Genomic DNA, 24,387 nt, shown 5'->3' on the forward strand with positions numbered 1-24,387 from the left:
CACAAATATTCTGTGCTGTGTAAGGATCAGCAAAAGAAACAATAATACAGTCGCCTACCAAAGACTTAGGTGTGGGGCCTATCCATGGCACTCTACGGACCATTAATATGCTGGTTCTATGATGAGCAGGGAGCTGCGTGTTAGAATTAAGCCAATAAATGACTTTATTTTTCAGGGATTGAGGATTCTCCTGAGAATTCTGATCCAGCTCTGGAACTCCGGCAAGTATGGTCACATAGGGCCCCGCTTCTGGTGGAAGATCAATAAAACCACCACGAAAATTGGGGCGACTGATCGGCCGCTGGAAATTATTCAGAGAATTTTGCATTTTCCTATGCTGTGGGGCCACTCGTGGATTAGAATTCTGCCTGTGGGGTGGATTGGGCAAGGGACGTAAATTTGGTGCAACAACGATTGGAGTTGATGCAGTCTGGTTTGCAGCAATGGTGCGTGGCTTCGGTATAGGTTTTATTAACGGTAAGGGCATAGGGATACTTTGAGGTAATTGTATGGGTAATGGTACGGATACTGGTTGTTTTACTTTGGGAGCTAAATCAATCTCACTAGCACGTTTAGCTTCCATTTCCTTTAGACTCAGGCTGGCCAAGGTAACTATGGTCTTATCCATTTCCAACAGATTATTCTCTATGCGAGACAGCCTTAATTCTAAGGGAGTAAGTAGCTGTTTTAACGTACCCCAAACTAAATTAAGAAATTCTTCATCACCCCCTCTATCATTTGGTGATCCACCCACTTGAACCATCGAATCATCAGTTCTAGTTATCTCTGGGGAGGCAACCGGGATGCTATCATCCGCGGAGCTGTTTAAATCCGAAACGGCTACCACACCCAGAGTTCCCGGATTAATTTTTAAACTACCATCCTTTATCCCAAGGGATCCTAGTGCCCTTCTGCTATCGAAAAATTTTGATCTGGCGATTTTTGCCTTTTTTCGAGCATGGATGGCCCTGGCAATACATTTCTTTTTACGTATTGCCGCTTTCCTAGCCCTAGCTGTATTCATAAGTGAATTAGTTTTAGGGGGAAGCATGGTACCTAACATGGAGGTTAATGGGACGGGATCCTTAGTTATTACCAGTGGAGTAGGTGAGTGGATCGAAGGGGATATTGGGGAGGAAACAAAAGGTACTGGATGGATGACAGCCGCTGTCAATAATGGCTGCGGACCTACTGTATGCTCGGGTGTACGGGCAGAGGCGATATTCCCCATTGAAGACTTTCTAGTAGTGGCTAAGTGCTCGGATAATCTCCGTGCAGCTTCAAGATCTAAAGAGACCCTGTGCTGCATTTTACTGATTTCCTCGTCAATAGCCAAGTTGGTTTTGACTAGGAAATCATCCAGTGTCCGATTAGAGTTTGATTTACTTGCAGCCATAAGGGTTTTACTCCTACTACCCCGCGAGCACATTATACAGATTTAAGAAATAAATAACAATAAATAAGTGTTAAAATTTTGCACCAATAAAACTGTATAATGCACCAACCAACCAATGGGCATGGCCCAGCCCAGTCCTCTTTAGTCCTCGAACGGCCTCAAACGGCCCAGTCTTTGCCCTGTCTTCGCCCGGGCTGCGTCCCGCGCTGCGGGAGGCGGAAGCTATAATATAGGGGGAGTGGGGGGCGGGCCAGCAGGGAGAGCGGACCGGAAGCTCTCCGTCGGTCTAGCAGGGACTTCTGGGAAATGAAGTCCCTGCACGCTCGCAGCCCCGCTGACTCCTCGCGCCCTCAGCCGCCTTACCGCCACAGAAAGATGCCCAGTTAATCCGGAGTCCGCAGCCTGTGAAGCGGCACCCGCGAAGCGGGTGCGGCGAAGAGTAGGCTGAAAACGCTGGTCAGGAGATGAGGTGAGCTAAACTCCGCTGTGCTCTGCCTTGGAAAATAAACGCTGCTGCCGCAGGTTCAGGAATAATGTCCCATCTGTTGCCGGGTGGAGATTCCTCTTAAGCACCTCAAGGGCGGGGGGCGGGGGGCGGGCCAGCAGGGAGAGCGGACCGGAAGCTCTCCGTCGGTCTAGCAGGGACTTCTGGGAAATGAAGTCCCTGGACGCTCGCAGCCCCGCTGACTCCTCGCGCCCTCAGCCGCCTTACCGCCACAGAAAGATGCCCAGTTAATCCGGAGTCCGCAGCCTGTGAAGCGGCACCCGCGAAGCGGGTGCGGCGAAGAGTAGGCTGAAAACGCTGGTCAGGAGATGAGGTGAGCTAAACTCCGCTGTGCTCTGCCTTGGAAAATAAACGCTGCTGCCGCAGGTTCAGGAATAATGTCCCATCTGTTGCCGGGTGGAGATTCCTCTTAAGCACCTCAAGGGCGGGGGGCGGGGGGCGGGCCAGCAGGGAGAGCGGACCGGAAGCTCTCCGTCGGTCTAGCAGGGACTTCTGGGAAATGAAGTCCCTGCACGCTCGCAGCCCCGCTGACTCCTCGCGCCCTCAGCCGCCTTACCGCCACAGAAAGATGCCCAGTTAATCCGGAGTCCGCAGCCTGTGAAGCGGCACCCGCGAAGCGGGTGCGGCGAAGAGTAGGCTGAAAACGCTGGTCAGGAGATGAGGTGAGCTAAACTCCGCTGTGCTCTGCCTTGGAAAATAAACGCTGCTGCCGCAGGTTCAGGAATAATGTCACCTACCCTTTCTTCACATCTGCAGTATTTGGAAACCCTGCCTGTCAAGATTGTCCAGCTCCCCTAGTAATCTGCTGATTTTATCACAATCTGTGTGTGCCCTAATAATATATGCTCAATCATCGTAATCCTCGAGTCGCTCCACTAGTTTGAGGAGGTTCTTTTCCTTTCTACTCTGTCTGTCATGAGGCCCTGTTCACTCTCAGTTGCTAGTTCCTGTTTCATTAGGAGGTACTTGTAATATAGTTGACAGTCTAGTAGCTGGGGTGGGAGGAGCTAGGTGGGCTGAGGGGAAGAGGAGGGGTCAGTACTGGATGAGGGCAGTTAGAGTAGGGACAGGGTAGGAGCAAGATGTGTGTAATAAAGCTCCAGTTAAGTTAACCCCACGTGTCTGTAGTTCTTGTAGCTGGATGCTACAGCTGGCGACGAGGGTGGGATCGGCATAATCAGAGCCTGCAGAACCCACCCGGAGTGCCCTGTCCCCTGCAGCATTGAGCAAAGAATCTGCTGCCTGGTGGTGCTGCTGCCGGAAGAAAAGGTCAGCAGCAGGTGACCCTGCTTTCCCCCAGCGTCTGTGGAAGCCCAGAGGGAACCAGTCGATCGAGCGCTGAAACGCTCGGGAAGTGAGAACTGTTTCGCGCTGGAAACGCGCGTCACGCTGGATGCGTGCAACTTAGAGCCCAGACATACAGGAGTCGGGAGCCCACTCCGACCCTGTCTGGCACCTCGGAGTGAGCCCAGGATCCCCCGACGTCGTGGACGCCGTCCTCGAGAGCCCAGTAACGAGCGCAGCTGAAGGCGCTGAAAACGGAGCCCCGGACGTCGGAAAACCTCACGCCCGATGCGTGAGGTTTGGCATGCTGTCGGAATAAGAGAGCGGGAATTCAGGAATCGAGTCGGGAGCTCACCCCAACCCGATCTGGTGACTGTGGTGGCCAAGAGACGAGTAAACTCTGGGGTAGATCGCCCCACGAAGGCCTGCTGTCGCGCGCTGCTGAGCGCGCCATAATTGGAGCCTGGACTCCGGTGTCGGAGAATCTCACGCTGGATGCGTGAGCAGTGGCCTGTCGCCGCCGAGGACTCTGCAAGGGACGGCGGGAGCCCACCCCAACCTCACCTGACTGCAGTGGCGACCTGGGGGAGCCGAATTAGGAAGATACTGCTCCTAGAGACAATGGCCGGTGAGTCCCGAGTGAAGAAAGGAGCTGAATGCTGAGAGAGAAAGTAGTGCCTGTAGACATCCACGGCGGCCATCTTTGGGTCAGGCGACTTCTGGGACATCCTCCCTGTGCAAACTATAGGCGGCCATTTTGAAGTCAGGCATTAAGCAAAGTGAATCAGCACTGGCAGCAGAAGGAAACAAGCATTGGTAACAAAACAAGCATTGGCGATAGAAATAAAACAAGCATTGGCGATAGAAATAAAACAAGCATTGGCGATAGAAGTGCAGCAGAAGGAAACGAGCATTGGTAACAAACAAGCATTGGCGATAGAAATAAAACAAGCACTGGCAAACAAACAAGCATTGACACCGGAAGACCAAACGAGCATTGGCGAAGAACAATCAAGCCTTGATAAGAACCAACAAACAAGCAGTGGCGAGTAGAAACCAACAAGCACTGGAGAAGCGAATAAACACACATTAGCGAGAAACAGCGAACCGGCACGAGCATCTCCAAAGGTGATGGTGCACACATACCGAAGAGCGTAAAGGGGAGGAGCTGCTGGACAGAACCGCACGAGGTTCAGAGGAAGGCAAGACTGCGAAGGAAGGTCCCGGAAACAAGCACAGCATACACGGAGGTGACCAAAGGACTTGCACTAGCCTCACCGCGGAGAAGGAGCCCTGCGACCGGCACAGCGCGGCTGGGTAGTGGACATCTCGGAACGCAGGAAATCCAAGTTCTAGTCACTGGCGCATACGGTGGTGGTTGCAAGGATTAGTAACGCCCCAGCAGATGACCAGACCCGAGGCCTTGACCAAAGAGGATTAACTCAAAAACAACCACGAGAAGCCGAGTGAGCAACCCGCCTGGATACAACCAATCAGAACCCTCTTCTCATGGCGAAGGAAGAAGTAGCACACCGACGCAACCCTTGCTTCAGAGCACCACCCCCAGGAATGCAGTATGATACCTGGAGTCTGTGTCTTGAACAGAACCGATGGCTGGCGACATTGGGTGACTTCCTGGATGCCAATGGTGAACAAAGAGAGAGGAAATGTCTAATGTTGCTCCTCCATTTGGTGGGTCCAGAGGGCCGATGCCCAATCGAAACATTTTCCAAAGAGGACACAGAAATCTATAAAAGACTCCAAGAAAAGCTATGTGCCCGTCTCTCCGCACAAGCGGAAGTGGATCAAGAGCGCATCGCTTTCAACACAGCTCGGCAGGAACCAAGTGAACCATTGCCAACCTTCATCTCTCGATTGCAAAACCTGGTGCAAGGCTGCCACTTCAACACCTTTACGAACGAGGACGCAGTTCGACTCCGGATAATTGAAGGCTGCGCAAACCCCGACACAAAGCTCAAGATCTTGCAAGGAAAGTGGTCGCTAGAAGAAATCATCAGGAAGGCTGAAATTGGAATGCACGTCAAGGCAAGAGACAGATCAAAGGACCCGAATCTGAAGGCAAATTATCAAGCTACCTGGACAGATGACACTCGGAAAACAGACAAAACAAAAAAGAGAGAAAGGGAAGGCAGACCAATGAAAAGACAACGGGAGAGACACAGTGACAAGGAGTACTCTGAGTCAATCAGTCAAAGGACAACCTCAAGGAGTTCTTCACCTTCAAGATGTCATCCAAAGTCTGACCAACGGGAGAGACATAGTGACAAGGAATACTCCGAGTCAATCAGTCAAAGGACAACCTCAAGGAGTTCGTCACCCTCAAGATGTCATTCAAAGTCTGACAAGGAGGGAGCGTCAAGTGGGACAGGTAGCACCCCTGGACAAGATGGCAACTTACACAACAAGAGAGTAAGAAAGACAAACTATAGAAGGAGAGCTCAAAATGGTCACAACTGGAAGTTGGCGCAGGAACACTCTTCGTCAAGTTGTGAAGATGAGTCTGAAGGAACATCATCCAGCAGAAGAACACATCACACCCACATCATGGGTATCCGAGCACCAAACAAGTGGGAAGAAGAAATAGGCCGCATAAGACGAACTGACCCTCCCCAACAACGAACAGGAAAAGACCAATGTATCAATGACACCAGGGACAACGAAGAAACTGAGAAGACATCGTTGACATGTGAGAAAGGCAAAGATGGGAAATCTCAAGAGCAAACACAAAGAACAAGCACGTGGTTGTTGAGCAACTTCTCAGATGAAACAATGCCAAAGACAAGTCGACGAAGGCGCCCGGAGAATCGTTTTAAAGACAACCCTGAGTCAACGAACAACGTGTCACGGCCCACTTATGTCAGACATCCAGTACCTGATACACCATCAAAGGAACGTTTCAAAAGGAGCATGGCCAGAAACTCCTCTGATTCAGAGAGCGCGTCCGTTCGATCCTGGAAGTCGACAAAAGACTTCTCTGACCTAGAAGGCACGTTTATGGCCAGGAACTCCTCTGATTCAGAGAGCACGTCTGTCCGATCCTGGAAGTCGACCAAAGACTTCTCTGACCCAGAGGGCTCGTCTGTTCAATCCCGTGAGTTGACCGAGTCATGGTCCCGACAACAGTCATGGCGTCAACCACCCAAACGCACCATGGAACTAAAGGACATCCTTCACGTCAAGAGCAACACGCCACGCACTAAGGACTCTGAATATCCAGTCATGTCACAAGACAACCTGTCAGGTCAGCCACAAGCATATCTGGACATAGATCAGACACCGTCACCCCTGAAGGGGTCCGCGAGGTTGACCCAAAGGACCTACAAAAAGAAAACAGAGACACTGGACCTTAATCACCTGATGGGAAGGGACCAGCCATCCACTCCGCAAGGAAACCCGGACATGTCAGCAGAGAGAGATCATCAGAGGAGAGAGACACCTGCCTATGCACAGATAGCCCACGAGCTCGCCAGACAACCCGAGACCGTGAACGAGTTATCAAGCCACACCGTACTGTCTGGTATGCATGACCCTGAATTGGAGAGCAGTGTTGCCCTCGACTGGACAAGACTAAAGGAAGTAAAAGTAGATGCTGGTACTCAGAAGAGGACCCAAACATTATTCACTCATGAAAGGGATCGAGCATCTGAACCAACCGTTACACCGCAGGAAGGAAACATGATGACTGCGGAGTGTGAGAGTAAACAGGTCAAACGCAACGTGGTCAGGAATACCCTGATCCAGACAACAGAAAGACTGACCAAAGCCAAGCCCACCACTGATTCGACACTACTGAGGTTTGAAGAACAGACTGTCCGCCGACCAGCGTGGTGGATTGAAGAATTGCGAACACTGAAGACATTAAGCTCATTTTGTTAAGAAAGGGGGAGATGTAATATAGTTGACAGTCTAGTAGCTGGGGTGGGAGGAGCTAGGTGGGCTGAGGGGAAGAGGAGGGGTCAGTACTGGATGAGGGCAGTTAGAGTAGGGACAGGGTAGGAGCAAGATGTGTGTAATAAAGCTCCAGTTAAGTTAACCCCACGTGTCTGTAGTTCTTGTAGCTGGATGCTACAGTACTCTTCGTGTTTGATCTCAGGATGAATCGGGCCTGGGCCCCTACTACTGCTGAGATGCTATGACCGCATACGACTAGTTAGAAAGCCTCACACTCCACTTATTGGGAGGAAGTCATACCTGTATTCTCCATAAAGTATTTACTGATCGTGTTCCTGAGGGTAGATCTGAAGACTTGGTCATCCAGCATCGCAGTATTGAACTTCCATATCGGAATGCAGGGTCTGGACAATGGCCAGTCCGGGAATCAGTAAAAACAGCTTGTGGTCGCAGTATTATTTTTTGCCAGCTCTCGCATGTACGCTAGCAGAGCATCAGAAAGTATGTAAGCAAACTGATAGCTTGTGCATACCTGAGTAATACAAAAAGAATCTGCATCCGGAATTAAGGTTCTCCGGGTATCGACAAATCATCAATTGTTGATCCAATATCAAAACGCGTGTGCAGTTTTATGTAGTGGTGATGTGCACTATGTTGTTTAACTGCGTGGCTGATGTGACTTTAGTTAGATCAACTAAAGTCACATCAGACACGCAGTTAAAATCTCCTCCAAGTAACTCAGTGTAATGATGTATTCCGGTGAGGAGAGGCGTTTGGGAGGATAGGAATGATCGATTGGTCCACATTGGGTACATAAATGTTAACAAAGGCTATATCCTTGCCATCCAATTTGCCTACTAATATCACAGTGACCTTCTTGTTCTATGATCTCTATCAGCTAGAGAAACGGGGTCTCACGAAGAATCCAAACCAGCACCCCCTGCCCATAGCAAATGCTGAGTACGTGTTGGCGTAGATTTTCACCCTGCATTGCTTCTGCAGTGCTAGGCCCTCTTCTTTTGTTAAGTGAGTCTCACAAAGCAGTTCTATTTAAGGTATCTGTGCGGGATGATACAGATATATCATTTGCGGTTCTCGTGGCCCACCCATAGTTGTTGTACCAGGAGTACCCATTTGGTGCATTCCAGATCTGTGGCAAAACGATATGCTTGCTGGAAGTGCCATGATATAGTTCCATCTTTGGGAGTCTGAGTCTGCCAGAAGTAGGGGCTTGAAGTTTGGACATGGCCAGTCCTCATGTCTCACCTTGTCAAAAGTATGTTTAAATGGCTGTGTCTATTAGGCATAGTTCTGATGCTGGTCGGGACCAGTACAGGCAGCTTGCCGAAAATGGAGTAAACCGGTGACTCTACCCCATGTTCTTAGTTTGGACTTCTTCATAGTGACAATTGTGACATGCTCCATTTAGTGAGCTCCCTGTGCATTTGATTAGTCAGTACAGTCATATGCGATAGTCGTTAGTAATCCATCATCTGTGATATTTCAACATGGCGGGTATTTACTGAAACAGATGTTCATGGAGGGCTTCCCTCGTGGTATAGATCATATTGTGTAAGACGTCACTTTTGGTTCAGTTCATTTTGTACCTGGAAAACGCTGTAAAAACTGATATGTAGAACATCATTGCTGGCATTGAAAAATCTGGAGAGACTAAAGTAAGGAGGTAGTAGTCCGCTTACAGCATAATTTGCAGGTTTCCAGCTATGGTTTCAGTACCCCAAATGTCTTCTGAGGAGAATATGGTAAATGTAAGGGACTCTAGGGCAATCGGGGAGAGTATGGGTGAAAGAGGACATCCCTGCCTCATGCCATGTCCAATGGGTTTCTTTCCCTCCCTTTCTGCTTCTTTTCTGGCATCTGTTTGTTCTCATTATCTGTTGTATAAATGTTCAGAATTTTGATTTTCCTAAGTTAAACCTAGTTTAAAAAAGACTGCACTTCCCAGAACCGATTGGAATGCATGACTACAGAAATCTGAACCGGATGCACACTAGGTCTCATAGTTATTTTAAAATATATATATTTTTTTGTTATGGGTCCTTCGCAGATTTAGTCTGGTCGCCCGTCCAGGCAGAAAACCGGTCTGGTCCTGATGCACCAGAGCAGTTATTACCTGCGAGAGCCTCAAGGCAAGGATGATTGCCAGTATTTTCACCTCTATATTTAAGAGGGATATAGGGTGGTATGAAGCGCAGTCAGTGGGGGGTTTCCCCTGTTTATGGATGGAAATAATCGTGGCTGTGCGCAAGTCTAGGAGCAGAATTCCTTCCTGGGACGCTTCTTGGAAGAGCTTCAGCAAATGGGGCCTAAAAGATCTGTGTATTTCTTATAAAATTCTGCAGGGAGGCCGTTGGGGCCCAGGGCCTTCCAGGGCCTAATCTAGATATAGCCAGCACTAGGTCTCATAGTTAACCCGTTCGGTGTAGAGGACGGAACGGTTCTTTCCTCTGCACACGACCACCAAATCCCTCCGCTGTAAACAGCAGAGGTATTTCCTTTGTAGCTCGAGCTAGACAGTGTAGCTGTCTCTTCGAAACCTGCTGTAATCAGTTTGTGCGCTTGAAGTCCATTCCCTTTCGTGCCATTGCTTTTCATTTATCTCTCTGTGTCCTTTAAAAATCCTTGCTTGCTAGTAGTCAGTCCTGCCTCTTTATCCCTCCTTTCTCTCTTCTGTTCTTCCCACAGAGCAAGGACTTAGTACTGTCTCATTCCTCTATGGTTCTTTAGCTGTTGCTCTGGGGACTACTTTCCTCTGTCTTTGCCTGCTGTGTTTAGCACCATTCAGTTACTCTCCCTGTGCTGCCCCACCCACCCCCTCAGTATCCCACAAAACGTCTTAGTGTGTTTAGCAGCTGATTTGAACATTAAACCAACAACTTTGGCTGTACCATCTCTAAAGATCAGCCTGGCACTGGACCGCAGCCCTCATTATGGTCCGTAAGTGCCCCATAGTCCTCTTTCTATTTCTTTGCCTGTGCTGGCCACAAACACAATCATGGCTGCCTTTGGACGTTTCTTCTCCTGTGTATAATGCCGCCAGTCCCTTGCTGTTTTCCGTATTACTATCTGCAGTGATAACATTCACACAGCTCACCTACGTTTGGGACTTATCGTCAGTTTGTAAAATAATGTGTAGATCGAATATGTAATTAAGGTGCATGTACTTGGGGGTGAGTTCCTGTCTGGCAGAGCGTTTATCACAGTACATTTTATAAACACTACTGTCAAGTTTGTAGCATGGTACTAGCATTGTTCTGGCCACGCCTCCCTCAGTGGACTCCTCATGATATTGTTTTTTATTTTTGTTTCAGTTTCCTGAACTCCATCCAGTAACTTCCGGTGAAAGTCCCACCCTGAAACACTGCTAATACGTGACTGACAAGTTCTGTATTCGCCTGCATGGCTGCGATTCTCTATTATTTGGATGTCCGCTAGGTGCACCTGAGTAGGGTGTGTGTGTGTCACTGGTTGAAGGAGCCGACGCTCAAGCCCGCCGATAACTGGTGCTTCCAAGTTGAAGCAAGGATTCTGCAGTTAAGCTGGTAAGTCGGATGATGTGTGTTGTGCCTGCTTCACATTCTTTTATATTTCTCACAGCAGTCAGGACTATATGTGTACTCAACACATTGTTTCTCCTCCAGCCAGGGTCATCCATGTTTAAATGACATGCAAGTCCATGCTATATGCAACATGATCAGACAGTGCTGGCTTTTTAAAAACAATACACTGCGTTCTGGGACTTGTAGGATTGCTTTTAATATTGTTATAAAAAGACTAAAATCACAACAATGTTTTTTAGCTCTGGTTGGTTAGATTTCCTACTTTGGGTTCATTTATTTATTTATTTGGAATGTTTTAAAAACTGCCAACAAGACTCTTACGGGTATCAGAGCGCTGTACAGATGTGGTGAAACCATGAATAAAACCAAAACACAATGGTATAAAAGGTGTAGCTAAGTCATACACTGTCAAACAAAGGGGGGGAACAAACCCGGTCAGAGGTTGGGGAGTAGGCCCAACCCGAACTGTATCAGAAGGGCCCTAGAGCGAGATAACAATTTAACAGACAAGCATACAATAATTCCCAACACCATTGTACAATAAAAATAAAATTTGTAGACAAAGCATGAGAACAAGTTGATGCTGTTAATGTTCACTCCTGAATAGCCGTTTGACATGTTTCTTGAAAGTTGCAGTGGAAGTATTGAATCTGAACTCGGGAGGCAGGGCCTCCCAAATTCATGGAGCAAGACCGGTGAAAGCACGATTGTAGAATCTTTTCTTTTTAGGTCTCCCCTACGCAGCGCGCATGCGCTGCATAGGAAATAGACCTTTTGGAATGGATTCCCTTTTCGCCCTAAAAACGTGCACGTGTTGCATTCCTTTCAATGGCAACACATGCACCTTTAGCAATTCCCTTCCGGGAGTGAGCTTTTACACCATATGTTTGTAATTAATTTGTGAACATATGGTGCCCCTGCTCGCACCCGCAAGGGAAATGCTCTGCGAGTCTTTTTTAAAAATCTTTTTTTTTTTTTACTTATCCAACCCTCGGACTCCCTGAAGAAACCAAGAGACTATGTGCCTGTGTAACGTGTCTGAGTTGTGAACGTTTAAGTTACATGCACCTATTCTACAATATTTAGATCAAAGTGTTTTGGGAAGGGGCGTGGTTTATGTTTGTTAATTTGTTTCTTACGGTTTTCTTATTTCAATTGTTAAGGCAATGTGAGGTCTCCGCACCTTGGCCACGCGGTGCCCACGGGCAGGCACAGGCGTTACTGCGCGCACCCCTCGGCCACCCCAAGGCGTGCGCCGGTTCACGGAAGCAAGCGCCGCGAGACTGAGCGCACGAGAGAGGAGTGAACGAGCATTGAACCGATGGGAGGGGCAGTCTGGGCAGCTGATGTGAGGTCTGGAAGTCAGGCACTCCTGGTCGGCCAGGGAAGGACCAGGGAGCCCTCGGTGGACAGCGTAGCAGCAGGCTGGGGGCGGATGCAGCAGGAAGGAGTAGCCGGAGTGTCCGCTTCTCACCTGTGCCACGGTGACAGCTGGGATCTGCCTCCCCTGGACGGCCCACCCTGTGGCGCTGGCCGAGCTCTACACACGGGTAAAAAACTTGCGAACAAAGTGGTGCATGCATGGGGTACTAGACAGAGGGTCTTTACAGTAACATTCCTAAAGGCCGGGGGTGCACTGTCTCCCAGCTGCTTTCTTAGTAATGTTTACATTACCCGTAGCGCCCCCTCCTTCCAAACTGCACCTACCGCCTCTCGCAAAGCGTGAGCCCAACTATTGTTTCTACCCTATGTTTCTGCTTTTTCTCTCACAAACAACGCAATATTTGCTGCACGAAGTAGCAAGTGGGCAGTGCAGTTGAAACTTTGTGATGTTTCCATCTGTGCATTGGAACGTGACTTTGCCAACTACAGAGGCTGTGTGCACCGAGTGTGTTGTGGTAATGCTGAACTCCTCTCCATGGAGACAGGCACAACCCAGCCTGAAGGGACAATTTTATCCGATGCATCGGATCACAGCTCCCTCCCGCATTCCGTGGGTTTTTTCAAATGTCTCTTGCGCGTGATCGCTAGACCGTGTATTTTACAGGAGATTGGACTGACGTGTTGGTCATGAGATGCAGGCACTGGCAGCCTTTGCGGGGCCGCTCTTGCAGCAAGGGCAGCACTTGTTTTTATAGGGCCCTGTTTAGAGGCTGGTTCAACTAGTAGTAGGACAGGCACAAATGCACAAGCTCACTTCAACCTTCCATAAGCAAACACAAGTGGTCATACTCGCACCTATCATTCACAAGTATACGTGTGCAAATAAACCCATTTCTTCACAAGCGTGCCCTTACATCCACCCAATCATTCACAGGCTTTAACACGTGCACATACAGCTACCCATTCAGAAGCACATGCATGTCCACACTTGCACCTATTCATTCACAAGCATGTGTGCCCACATATACACGCCCATTCACATGCACGTCTTCAAATGCACACACATTCATACATTGCTCATCCCACGACATTCTATGGCGAATTGGGTTCGGGTGTGTGAGACGTCTTTGATAAACAGTCAGTCCTAGGCTCTTCATGGGTTTAACCTATAGCGCCTAAAGCTGATGCTCTCTGTGATGCTCCTTTTTGTCATCAGGGTGAGTTTTCTTTTACAGTGCTCAAAGGGCTTTCCTGGGCTGCTGATATCACTGCCTTCAGGGCTGTAAAACCTTTGGCAGGAGAAACCTTGGCTCAGGCTGCCAGCCACCTGAGCATTAGTTCATTTAATGCGCCTTGCTGCCTGACCCTGACAGAAGTTCTGTCAGGATGACCTTTCCTCAGCTTGACAGACAAGCACCATGAGTTGGAAAAGACAGTAGAGTGTCTGACTCCTGCACTGACAAGTCACCTTTGACCCTATTCGTGACGTTGAACCATCCATCCTGTTGCTGGCATAGCTATAGACGTTTGATAGCAAGGATTAGAACCATTTTAAGTGGTATTTGAAGCTTTCTGTCCGAAGTTGCGAGTTTCAGAGATTCCAGGGAAAAGAGGAAACAAGTGTCTGAAAGAGGGATGGGCAGGGCTTTAAGTGGGACGGTCTTGCCAGTGCTCAGCACCAGTAGTTATAAGAAGCATTTTCATAGCCAATAGGTCTCGCCTTTGGAACCTTATAAGTGTTTAGCCATGCAACAGTTGATGTTGTTGCACCAAAGATATTGTGCTGGATAACTAACCACTTATAAGGTCCCAAAGGCGAGACCTATTAGCTATGCCAATGCTTGTTGAATTTGGGAGCTTTCAGAAGTAGGGTGGAGGTACTTCTTAAGTTCTGGCCTGAGCCTGAAAGTTCAAGCTTATTTGCCAAGTAAACCGGGGTGTTGTAATGTTTGGCTTTATGCGTCAAGCAGGCTATCTTGAAATGTATCCTATCTTCGATAGATAGCCAATTTAGTTGCAAAAAGTCAGGGGAGATGTGGTCATGCTTTCTAGAGCCAGTGGTGAGCCTGGCCGATGCGTTTGGAGTAGCTCTGAACTTGGCCATGCTAGCTTTGGTAAGCCCAGCTAGGGTCACCAAACCATATTCCAGTATAGAGATAACCAGTGATTGTACAGCCGGCCTGATAACTTGAGGGGGGGGGGCTGATTTTCTTAAGGGTGTTGAGTTGAAAGTTGGCTCCCCTAATAGTTGCACTGATGTGCGCTTGCATATTTAGGTGTTTGTCCTAGATGATGCCTAACTATTTAGCATTTAGCAGTCTACCACAGGAGGGATGCAGTTAAGAGCAGTGAGTTGTTGGGGGGGGGGAGGGGGCAATCAGAAAGAATTCAGTTCTGAGAGTATTTAACAAAAGATGGTTCTGGGATAAACATTTTGAGTTTGTGAAAGTGCAACATTTAGTGTTTTTATATCCTCTTGAGAGGAGATCTTCAAGTACAGTTGCATGTCATCCGCATACATGTGGTACTGAATGTTAGAATGGTTCACAATGACAGTAAGAGGTTCCCTAAAGAGGTTTAAAAGAGTGGGCGAGAGTGCGGATCCTTGCGGAACTCTGATCGTAACCGGGGTACTGGTTGCAAAGGAGTGGTTAACTTTGATTCTTTGTGTGCAGTTATGTAAGAAAGAGGCAAACCAATTTAGGGCCGGTCCAGTGAGACCCATAATTTGTTGAAGAAGAGCAATCAGGTTTTTATGTTTGATGGTATCAAATGCTGAGAACAGGTCAAGAAGGATCAGGAGACCAGGGACATTTTGATCAAGGGATCTCAAGGAATCATCCACAATGTCCGGGAGTCAAGGAGTTGATCTTTCTCTATGTGGTTGCATAGCTGTGAGTGGACACATTTTTCAAGCAATTTAGCTACAGTCATGATGCTGGTGATAGGTCGGAAGTTGTTGGGATCAGATAAATCCGATTTGGGCTTCTTAGGAATGCGAGTAACTTGCCCTGCCTTGAGGCAATAAGGGATCCTTCCCTTTATGAGAGATTCTTGAATGATCTGGGACCACAGAGGGATAATGGCCGAATGGAGATCTTTAAAAAACCTAGCAGGTAGAGAGGATCGCTGAAATGGTTGGAAGGTTTAAGGGACATCATGTTGTGTAGAAGCTCCTGAGTGATGATGTGGTGGTGCTGAGTGATGATGTGGTGGTGCTGAGTGATGCTGTGGTGGTGCTGAGTGATGCTGTGGTGGTGCTGACTGATGCTGTGGTGGTGCTGACTGATGCTGTGGTGGTGCTGGCTGATGCTGTGGTGGTTCTGACTGATGCTGATGCTGTGGTGGTGCTGACTGATGCTAATGCTGTGGTGGTGCTGACTGATGCTGTGGTGGTGCTGACTGATGCTGTGGTGGAGCTGACTGATGCTGTGGTGGAGCTGACTGATGCTGTGGTGGAGCTGACTGATGCTGTGGTGGAGCTGACTGATGCTGTGGTGGTGCTGAGTGATCATGTGGTGGTGCTGAGTGATGATGTGGTGCTGAGTGATGATGTGGTGGTGCTGAGTGATGATGTGGTGGTGCTGAGTGATGATGTGGTGGTGCTGAGTGATGTGGTGGTGCTGAGTGATGTGGTGGTGCTGAGTGATGCTGTTGTGGTGCTGAGTGATGCTGTGGTGGTGCTGACTGATGCTGTGGTGGTGCTGACTGATGCTGTGGTGGTGCTGACTGATGCTGTGGTGGTGCTGACTGATGCTGTGGTGGTGCTGACTGATGCTGATGCTGTGGTGGTGCTGACTGATGCTGTGGTGGTGCTGACTGATGCTGTGGTGGTGCTGACTGATGCTGTGGTGGTGCTGACTGATGCTGTGGTGGTGCTGACTGATGCTGTGGTGAAGCTGACTGATGCTGTGGTGAAGCTGACTGATGCTGTGGTGAAGCTGACTGATGCTGTGGTGGTGCTGACTGATGCTGTGTTGGTGCTGGGTGATGCTGTGTTGGTGCTGAGTGATTCTGTGGTGGTGCTGAGTGATGCTGTGGTGATGCTGAGTGATGCAGTGGTGGTGCTGAGTGATGCTGTGGTGGTGCTGAGTGATGCATTCTTGGCCCTGATGATGATGTGGTGATGCTGTGGTGGTGGTGAGTGTTGTTGTGGTTGCGTAGAGTGATACTGTGATGGCGCTGAGTGATGCTGTGCTGGCTCAGAATGATGCTTCAGCATCACATAAAAAATAAAATAAATGATAATTACGTATTTGTATAGCGCACGACTACCCGGAGGCATTTCGGCGATTTGTACGAATACTGCTAAGGAACCCTTCCTGGCCGTTCCCTGTGAAGTGCCCACTCCTGGGCACCCCCAAGGTGAGGCCAGGCATCCTAGCGTTGTTGGGGCCGTTGTGGAGATTAAGCAAGCTATTGCCCAGAGTTGCAGAGTGAGGCTCATGATTAGAATAGGCACAGAGGCGAGAATTATCAGGTCCGAGGAAATTGAACCAAGACCCACCGAGGCAGGAATTGAACCCTGGTCCCGGGCCAGACTTCTGCATCAGGGTCTTCCCCTCTAACCGTTGAGCCACACTTCTCCACCAGGACACAACTGGTGCACATTCACATGCAGAATGTTCTACTCTGTAAAGAAGCTGTGCTGAAGGCACCTTTGGGATGCTTTAAAGCTGTATTAAAAGTACTATCATAATCATGGACTGTAAATAAAAGCAGGTTACTAAAATGAAGTTCACTTGGTGGCTTCCATCAAGAAAGATGTGCCATTCTGTTAGCCAAAACTTTTGAGTAAATAATTGCACAACGTTTACTACAGTGGTCCGTAGATCAAACCCTCCTCTTGCCCTTCCTGAGTTTATGTATTAGAATGAGCTCAGCTTCTCTCATTGTGGGGAGAGAACCTGTCTGCAGCTCCAATGAGTAATAGATGGTCGGCCTAGGTTTCCCTGTGGCAAAAAACTTGCTTTAAAAACCTAGTATGCCCTAATTTTACTGACAATGGACTACCGGCCCAGTCATGGATTTAGTATGAATTTTCTTGTCATTTCTCTTCATTAGTTTCTTATCTCATTCTTGTCTGTTGTTCTCCTGCTGCTTTTCATGCCAAAATAAACTTTGCGAAATACCCCCCACAAAATTTTTTTTATAGGGTGTCAGCAAACCTATACAGGGCCTTATAATAAATATTCGGATATCAAAATAGCTCTGGTGGTGCGTACTAATGGTTGCCCAACTGCAGGCGTGGAGCACCATATCGTAATTTACACAAATGCAAAAGTTCAATGCGCGATGAGAAGGTAGCAGCAAGCAAGCAAGGCAGTCAGCCCCCAGGCTGTCCACCTATTGCTCTTCTGAACAATAATGGTGTTGAGGACTGGTCGAGTGGGCAGCGCCAAGACACAAAGTAACTGACCCTTTCAGACCCGGTCTCCCTAGAGGACTACTTTGACTATCATGATGACAATTTCTGCCAATCCCTCTCCTAAATTGTCCTTACCCTCTTCCTTCTGCCCACCTCCCCACACCCCCCCCCCCCAAGAACAGGGGGTGGATACAAGTAACCTTTTCTGTGAGTAGGAGGAGTTCCTGAGGAGGAAGCTGCCTCTGAGGTAGGGATCACACTTTTTATTGAGTCTCAGTGTTTTGAGTAGTGCTTCATCAGGACAAAGATACCCTAATGAATTCATAATGTTCTGTTGAGATCATTACAATTCAAGCCAGTTTGGCAAAGGTGCGGAGGAAAGATAAAAATCCAACTCCATATGAGGAACGGTCCACAGCCCTCTCGTCCGCCTCGCACTAGTCAAACAGTTTCACCGCAGATGAGGCTTGTACCAGACCCTTTTGCTTGAGTTTTTTTTTGCCCAATGAAGTGACAACATTGAATCATGAAATACGTTTTGGCAAATTCTTATGAATGCCAAAAAATATCAATTTTGCCAACTACCTGGTTAATTGGAAGGAAACAAAAATGGTTTAAAAGTAAACTACATTGTTAAATTATAGAATAGTCAGGGTATCACTCGTACACTTGAGCGCTGTCCTTATGACTTAGCAAAACATAGGGCGACTGAGTCTTGTTTCTACTTGAGTGAGACTTGCTAAGCAAAGAGGGGAGAGGCTCTTAGAAGCACGAAGCTTTAGGCACCAGGATGCTGCTGCAAAGGCATTTGCCATTTTTAATATCCATTTATAACCCTCTTTTTGTATTTGCTCTTTTAGGTAACGTTTCAATGTTTTGCTCATCTGTCTCATTTTCCATTGATCTCTTTCAAACAGTCATGTGCTGGATAGAGGTATATTTGCATCTTATTAATATTTAATTGCAGCAGGCGAAATGTTACCCCCTTCCCTGCTGCAGTTGGCCGTCGCGAGCACTCCCTCTCCACTGCTGCGCACGACCAACGCAGCCGACGCAGCCCCACCCACCCTTTAGAACGCCCGCACCGCGGCGGAAAAACCGCCGCGGTTAAGGCGTTTTATGGTTGGCATTTAACACCCCATCCTGTTCCACTATTCTTCAGACAAACAGTAAAGATTGGCTGAAATGGGGTGCTCAGTGTGTGTTATTGTAAGTCCGCTTCATATTACCCAGTTCTGTACCTCACAACACTGCTGGGCTGTAAATGTATTATTCCTGCGTGATCTTGGCTTGCACCAGCTCCGCCTGGTCATAGAAGAGAAGCTGCTCAGAAATTAACACACATACAGCCTGATTCATCATCGGCGTGTTTTGCGAGTCTTTAATAGCGATTCACAAGGAATCGCCATACAGACTCGCAAAACGGTATTCATGTAGGAATCGCTAAATAATTTGCGATTCCTACACATTCCTAATCGCAAATAAGGAATAACTAAAGGCCCATAGGAATGAATGGGGAGTATTCCTTATTTGCGATTACCAATTTGCTAATCGCAAATAAGATAGCGATTTCAAGGGTGCTAGGGGTGTCCAAAGGACACCCTGTATCACCCCTGAAATGTAATTTACAGTGGTGTTGCGCACAAACACATTTACCACGAGGTTTGACCTCGCGGTAAATAGCGGGCCGAAATTGCGAATTCGCAATTTAAAAATGCTTAATGAATTGCATTTAAGGAATCTCAAATAGAGATTCCTTAAATGTAATTCCTCGCAATTTAGCGAATTAGCAATTACCGATTTTTGCATTTGGGATGATGAATCCCAAATGCAAAAATTGCGCTCGCAAAGGGTCAGATTCTCAGAATCTGGCCCTTTGCAAGCGCAATTCGGCTTCATGAATCAGGCTGATAGTGTTAGTTACAGGCTCTTCAGTCACAATGCAGTAACAAACCTTTATCCTGCTGCCTCACCTATCTCTCGTTGACTCTGTGCCTGCCTTTGACCTGATAGGGAGCAGCGCTGTTTTTCTGGCTAGGTTTGTGCTGTTCAAATACCACATGCATAGCACCTTTGTAAAAGAAGAACACTTTAGTGGCAGCAAACTGTGTTGCTGTATGACGCAGTAGAGATAGTAGAGAAACTTGGTGGCCTGCAGCAAGCTTTGGATAATTTTCCGGTGCTTTTCACACTGTGAATCAATCCTATTTGACATTGTTGAGGTGTGCCTATGGATTTTTTTTGTGTATTATAAAAGCAGTGCTAAGCATGTGGGCATTTGTTTATTCAAAAGCTGTATAGGGACTGTGAACTTGCCTAACGTGTTAGAGTCGCAGAAGGCACTTTATCTCTGTATTATGTGCAGGGAGCACTGTTGTGGTGCATTTTCCATCTTGTGGAAAGAATGAGCACACCTCTGTATCTTTCCATTAAATGTAGCCACATTGGTTTGGACAGGTGATATTGCAAAGCGTTAGAAGGAGAGTCCTATGAAAGTCATGGGAATTACGTGTTTGGAAAATCTTGTTCACAGGCTTGGTCTGGAAAAAAGATGTTGACTACAGGACATTGCAAGTGAGGTGCAAGTGAAGTAATATAAGAACCGGTCCTACCTTGATGGTTGAAAGCTTGGAGAGCCGTAAAGGTGTAGGAAATATGGACACAGCCATTTGACTTAACAGATGTTTTTAAGAGAGGGTTTCAGGTGCTGAGCATGGTTCAGGATTGAAAGGGTCCTAACAGGCTTGGGTTTGGTGCACCATTGGTGCACTCGCTAATCAGGTGCACCACAGCTTTCAATTATTAGGCCACAAGGCTAGTGTGCTATCTCAACAAGCACTAAAACTAGTGGTGGGACCCAAACAGTCTGTAACCCAACTCAGACTCTTGGTCTAGCCGGGAAGCTTTCATCCGGGTGTATAATACTGGCAAACTAAAAATAGGTAAAACATAGTTGAGAAAAGTATAACGACAAAGAAGGTATAATCCATAAACCTCTGCTCTGCAGAATATGTTGGGAGTAGTCCATGAAGCCAGGCATCTCGGTGAACAATAATATTTAATGTATGGCACAACATTCTAATGTACACCCTGTTGTCTTAAGTCATCCTGATTCATCTCTTTCTCCAAGACTAATTGTTGTTTTGTCAAAATCTTGACCATATGCTTCTACCTAAAGCTGTAACTAGTATAAGAGCGCCATTTTTTTACCAAGTTGCTGTATGAACACTAGTAAATTACCACCTTCGCTGAAATAAATAAGATATGACGTGTTCAACAGAACTGTTATTTAAATATCTGTGTATGGATTTATGAACAAGAAATGAATTTCTCCAGACCCACCTCTAGCAAGAGAAAAACATGATAAACCTCATAATCTCTACGCTGTCAACCAACCTTGATTGTTGTTTGTAGTCTCTACTTCGCATACAATATAGATTAGTATACCTTGCAATCGTTGTTTATATCCTGATTGAAATCCACCATTCATAGCAGCTATTCCGTTCAAGGTGGTAACCAACACCCCATTAAGGTTGATACCAATGTCCATGTACGTGGTTTACTCATTACTTTACTGCCACTGTACTCACTGCTCTATTATCAACATAACAGTCTCATTGAGACACCTAGACTTTTCTTGCTGACGCGTGTCACCATGGTTCCGATGTATTTACAGTACGTCGCCACATGGCGATAAGATCTGCTCGTGACGGTGAAAAGTGAGTCTAACACTAGCGTCAACGCGATAAAAATGTTGCCACTAGTGAGAGAAAAGTGATGAAAGGCCAATTTAGAAGCAAAAAACCTCACATTAGTCAGCCCAATGTCACTTTTTGCCTCTAGAGGAAAAAATAGCCTATAATTCCACCACCAATGATAAAAAGAGTATAAAAACATGGAATGCATATCGAGCAGCTAGGGCAAATTCGGTACACGTAAACAAACCCCCCACGCCCCCCAACAGCCAGAATGACCAACCAGTGTCCGAGGGGAAGACGAAATGCAGAATCAGGGCTCCATATATGTAAAGAGGCGCACATCTGGGGGAAACCAGTGATGCATCACTTTTCATAGTGCTTCTCTTGTGATCCAGCAGAAGGGTGCAAACATTTGGTTATCAATATAACACATAAGAAATCACTTACCAAAACCAAGAGTTTGGGCCCATATTAAACTCTCTAACCTCTCAGATTTCCATGAGGTCGTCCGATAGAGCTTTATGTTGAGCTAATAAGGACGGAAAACATTTCCCCAGGAGGACCTATAGTGAAAGTAATGTCTGTCTAACATAAAATGTCAAACAAATGTCATGTCAATAATTCCTTCATATAAAGAAAAATAAACTCAGTATATTTATATGGGCACTTTTATCTAAACTTCATATGAATGATCAATGCACAAAAATAAAATACATTAGAACTTTCAAACTTATTTCTTCTAGTACAGGTAAATCACAATACAAGACACAAATCAAGGCAGTAATGCATCTTAATCAATAACTGGTGTGAGGGGAAAGTGAGAAAGATACACATTGAAGTATCAAATTTTAATACGAACCTAGATTGCAATGACTGAAGTACAGCGTGCAATAGTCAGGTGATTAGCTAACCCCCCCCCCCTTCGCCCCCCCCCCCCCCAAAGGGTAAATCAGGAAAGTTGTTTCATGGAAAGTCAGAATTTTGGACGGACAGCATGCACACCCAAAGGAAATAGCCAGTCGCCTGCTTTTCTGCATGCACACACACGCTCTTCAGAACTCGTACAAAACCACATCAGCGTGCGCTCTGTCATTTTCCCACGTAGTTATATCTCAAAATGTTCATTACGGCAACCCACAAAAGTAATTTCTTCAAAATGTGTACACTTTCATTGGTTAGAGTCCATGGAGTGATTTTTGTATGATCATTCTCCAGTCCAAAAACTGTCGGGAAAACTTTTGTTCTCCGTCTAAAATTCTCTTGATGAATACAGTATCTCATTTGCCTCGGAAATAGGAAATCTTTCAGTTTTTTTATACATCCAAGCACTCACTTCCAAGTTAGTTTGCAACAAAGTCAGTACAAACTTTAATTGAAAGAAACACGTTAGGCGTGGAAGGGTAATTTCTAGTGATAACATAAAGCAAATAGATCAGCCTTTTGGAAATAATGATGGACAAAATACATTCTTTTAGGCCTACAATAGGAAAATTCACTAACAGGTTTTGGGCCTACATGAAGAAACCATAGTGTCATTTCTTCTAAAGAATAAACTCAGAATTATTCATTTAATTTTGAAAATAGAAAGTACATAAGAAACGATATAAAGAAAACATTATTTTCATTGTTTCATAAGCCTAGTGTGGATATGTTTTCATAAAATATATGCAATAATTTTTCATTTAACTTTTCTTATTGCATATACTACAAGCAAAAATCCTTTTACTTTAATCAAGTTCATAATCATGTTCCTTGTTTTTCATTCACGTATATTTTTGGAAAGACAATACCCACATAACAACAACCATACCAATATTGAGGTAATTTATAATAAGTATTTTTACCACACACATAATATACTCCCGGATAAATTGGATCAGTACAACCTCTTAATTCCCAACCCCCCCATAATGAGGAAGGTGGGTTCCCATTCACTGGAAACAATGAACTAATTATTATCTTCTACAATATTTGTAAACTCTATTTCTACAATATGTAGACAACAGGTTCAGTTATTTTTATGTGCATGTACAGTATCCATAGACTTAGTAGTCTGAAAGAAATCTCCCATATACTCTACATTCATTGTACTGCTCACTCTTTTCATATTCTTCTTAATAGGAACTTCTGAAAAGACTAAATCATAATTGGAGTAAATATATTGAAACTGCTCCCTGCCATAGAACAAACTTGTTAGTACATTACATACATGTAATTCCATATGTTAAAGGAATCTGGTGATTAGTCACCCCTTCTGACACATACAAGGGAATTGCATGCACACATAATCTCTTGCATACTCAGTATCCACGTACTCCTAAAGAAATTTAGTGAAAACATTTAACGAAAAAGTCATTAATAGATTTATCTTGGTGGAAATCATTCCCTGTTCTTTAATTTTTATTTCTGCATCCTGTTTAAGGACTCTTGATGATTCTGATAGTGTTTTCACATAATCATTAGTAGGACTGATAGGAAACATAAAATAAAGCACAATTAGTATTAACACCAACCAAACAAACAGTATTCTAATAATACACGCAAAGCAAGCGTTTAAACATTTCCGCCTTTATGAGCTTCGACTTTGATTACCAGTCTCAGTTTCATCCATTTTAAAGGGAAAACATCTATTCTATTCTTAGATTAGCAAGGTTTGTGTATCCCACACTTTACAAGCTTCAGATGAAGGAACTTTAGATCACTGCATCACAGCCTTACTTTTCAATTCTCCTCTCTTTTTTTCCCTCACCCCTTCGTCTCATGCACAGTTTATTTAGGATTGCTCATATATAGAAGATTTCTTTGGAACAGAACTCAATGAATTATTTTTCCCAATCGTTTGTAGCAGCCACGTACGTCCGTTCAGGTAATTTGTATTTTCTATTTGGTATTCATGCTCTTTTTGTTCTGTTTACTGTGTTTTCTTCTTCATCTAGGTCGCTTTGCTCAGATTGACTAGAGACTTCATTCACAGTCGCTGGAACCTTTTTATTCAAGGTATATTTCAATTGCTTAGCTCCTCTTGGCCATTCATCACCTAGGTTATGATTTGCAATTTACCACTTTTCACCAATGTTTCTTAGTACATCAATAAGTATCTTTCTCTCCAAAAGTATATCTTTTTATTTCACGTCGTGTCACTCCTACATGCTTTTACAATGCAGCTTTAATATCTTTCATGTTTCGTGTCATGTAGTCTCATATGTACCACAAGATCACACTGTTAGTATTGCTTGTTAAACATGTATTAGTTCACACTA

The 24,387-nt window shown here is 45.9% G+C and overlaps 1 protein-coding gene across 4 annotated transcripts in view; it reads left to right on the forward strand.

Moving 5' to 3' along the window:
• The window catches only part of LOC144783388 (uncharacterized), a 244,913-nt gene that overhangs the window by 134,554 nt on the left and 85,972 nt on the right, over positions 1–24,387 (forward strand). For 2 of the 4 annotated variants that reach the window (XM_078662407.1, XM_078662442.1), the window contains exons 2-3: positions 10,430–10,660; positions 24,064–24,124. The gene's annotated coding sequence lies outside the window, so the exon portion shown is untranslated. The remainder of the gene's footprint in view (positions 1–10,429; positions 10,661–24,063; positions 24,125–24,387) is intronic. The other 2 variants (XM_078662443.1, XM_078662444.1) reach the window with 2 other exon arrangements.

This window comes from Lissotriton helveticus, chromosome 1_1 (genome assembly GCF_964261635.1).
Source record: "Lissotriton helveticus chromosome 1_1, aLisHel1.1, whole genome shotgun sequence".
Taxonomy (NCBI): domain Eukaryota; kingdom Metazoa; phylum Chordata; class Amphibia; order Caudata; family Salamandridae; genus Lissotriton; species Lissotriton helveticus.